This window comes from Mandrillus leucophaeus, unplaced genomic scaffold (genome assembly GCF_000951045.1).
Source record: "Mandrillus leucophaeus isolate KB7577 unplaced genomic scaffold, Mleu.le_1.0 Scaffold8, whole genome shotgun sequence".
Lineage (NCBI taxonomy): Eukaryota > Metazoa > Chordata > Mammalia > Primates > Cercopithecidae > Mandrillus > Mandrillus leucophaeus.
In genome coordinates, this window is record NW_012108696.1 from 439,151 (window position 1) to 441,887 (window position 2,737).

Genomic DNA, 2,737 nt, shown 5'->3' on the forward strand with positions numbered 1-2,737 from the left:
CCAGGTGTGGCGGTGCATGCCCAGCTTTTTGGGAGGCTGAGGCAGGAGGATCGCTTGAGCCCAGGAGGTCAAGGCTGCAGTGAGCTATGATCACGCCACTGTACTCCAGCCTGGGCAACAGACCAAGACCCTGTCTTAAAAAAAAAAAAAAAAGAATGTTCAATATGTTCAATCATATAACACTGGTTTAAGCATTTTATTTTTTAGTTTTTGGTTTATTTATTTATTTATTTATTTTTAAGACAGAATCTCGCTCTGTCACTCAGGCTAGAGTGCAGTGGCACAATCTCAGCTCCCTGCAACCTCCGACTCCCTGCAACCTCCGCCTCCCGGGTTCAAGTGATTCTCCGACCTCAGCCTCCTGAGTAGCTGGGATTACAGGTGCCTGCCACCGCGCCCGGCTAATTTTTGTATTTTTACTTGAGACGGAGTTTTATCATGTTGGCCAGGCTAGTCTCAAACTCCTGACCTCAGGTGATCCGTTGGCCTTGGTCTCTCAAAGTGCTGGGATTACAGGCATGAGCCACCGCACTCAGCCTGGTTTAAGCATTTTGTATGACTTAACTCATTTAACCCGCCCCAACTTCTTGAGGTGTGTTCTGTTAATAATATCCCCACTTTACAAATTAGTGAAAGCCCAGAAAGATTAAGGGACCTGCCTGAGGCTGCACAGCAGTGCTTGAAACCTGGCTCTCCGGCGTTCTCTTAGCTGCTGTGTAGTGGCCCAAAATCAAATGTATTATATCAGAATTCAGGTTATTGTTTGAAATAGGCCAATTTAAGCTTTTAAAATTTAACCCAACGTTGTTAAACATTTAGAATGTGCACCCTTAAAATACACCAATTCAGGGCGTGGTGGCTCACGCCTGTAATCCCAGCACTTTGGGAGGCCAAGGCCGGCAGATCACTTGAGGTCAGGAGCTCGAGACCAGTCTGGCCAAAATGATGAAACCCCATCTTTATTAAAAATAGAAAAATTAGCTAGGTGCGGTGGCTCACGCCTGTAATCCCAGCACTTTGGGAGGAGGCTGATGCGGGCGGATCACGAGGTCAGGAGATCAAGACCATCCTGGCTAACACGATGAAACCCCGTCTCTACAAAAAATACAAAAAATTAGCCAGGTGTGGTGGCGGACACCTGTAGTCCCAACTACTTACGAGGCTGAGGCAGGAGAAAGGTGTGAACCTGGGAGGCGGAGCTTGCAGTGAGCCGAGATCACGCCACTGCACTCCAGTCTGGGCGACAGAGGAAGACTCCATCTCAATAAAGAAATAAATATAGCCGGGCGCGGTGGCTCACGCCTGTAATCCCAGCACTTTGGGAGGCCGAGGCGGGCGGATCACAAGGTCAGGAGATCGAGACCACAGTGAAACCCCGTCTCTACTAAAAATACAAAAAATTAGCCGGGCGCGGTGGTGGGCGCCTGTAGACCCAGCTACTTGGGAGGCTGAGGCAGGAGAATGGCGTGAACCCGGGAGGCGGAGCGTGCAGTGAGCCGAGATCGCGCCACTGCACTCCAGCCTGGGCGGCAGAGTGAGACTCCGTCTCAACAACAACAACAAAAAAAAGAAATAAATATAAAAATTAGCCAGGCATGGTGGTGGGCGCCTGTGATCCCAGCTACTTGGGAAGCTGAGGCAGGAGAATTGCTTGAACCTGTGAGGCTGAGATTGCACCGAGCCGAGATTGTGCCATTGCACTCCAGCCTAGACAACAGAGCAAGACTCCGTCTCAAATAAATAAATAAATACTAAAAAATAAAAATAAAATACACCAATTCTACCACTGAATGTCTCCTTAAGAATGAGCGAGGATGTGCTTAGGACAGAGGAACACGAGCTATGCTATAAATGCTCATCTGAGGCATAGATTAAGTGACATACAGGGTGCGTTAGTTAGCTGTTGCTGCATAATGATTTACGCACTCCCCAGTCTGTCAGCTTAAAACACACATTATTATCTGACCTACACCGTTTCTGTGGGTCAGGAGTCCAGGACTGATTTAGTTGGGTGGTTCTTGTCAGGGTCTCTCATGAGGTTGCAAACTGTCAGCCGGGGCTGCTGCATCTGAAGGTTCGACTCGGGCTGGAAGAGCCACTCCCACACTGGCTCCCTCACATGGCTGTTGGTGGGAGGCCTCAGCTTTTCGCCATGTGCGAATCTCCATAGTGCTGCTTGAGCATCCTCACAACATGGTGGCTGGTTTTTCCTGGAGTGTGATCCAAAAGAGAGGGAGAGAGAGAGAGACAGAGGGAGAGAGACTGCACTGACTTTTTGTTTGTTTGTTTGTTTGTTTGGAGACAGGGTCTCACTCTGTCACCCAGGCTGGAGTGCAGTGGCACCATCCTAGCTCAGTCCAGCCTTGAAATCCTGGGCTCAAGAGATCCCTCCGAGTAGCTGGGACTACAAATGTGTGCGTCACCACATCTAGCTTATTCTTTTATTTTTTATTTTTTTGTAGTGATGGAGTCTCACTCTATTGCCCAGGCTGGTCTCGAACTCCTGAGCTCAAGCGAGCCTCCCCCACTGGGCCTTCCAAAGTGCTGGGATTAGAGGCGTGAGCCACTGTCCCCACTGCATACATTTACTCTTTACAACTCTGGTAGCTTCCTTTCCCCCAAAGCACGCTACAGCCACACAGTAACGCCTTACGTCTATTGACCACCCGCTATGGGCAGCTTGTGATCAACTCTTTTGGTCCTCACCACAACCAACCAACAACGTAGGTTTCGATTA

At 49.2% G+C, this 2,737-nt stretch overlaps 1 long non-coding RNA gene across 2 annotated transcripts in view; it reads right to left on the reverse strand.

Annotated features, from left to right (window-relative positions):
* Positions 1-2,178, reverse strand: part of LOC105530011 — a 4,340-nt gene extending 2,162 nt beyond the window's left edge. Inside the window, exon 1 of one of the 2 annotated variants that reach the window (XR_001004593.1) lies at positions 1,973-2,178. This is a non-coding gene — a long non-coding RNA (uncharacterized LOC105530011). Of the gene's footprint in view, positions 1-1,966 lie in introns of both variants that reach the window. The other variant, XR_001004592.1, reaches the window with a different exon arrangement.
* Between the last annotated feature and the right edge of the window lie 559 nt (positions 2,179-2,737).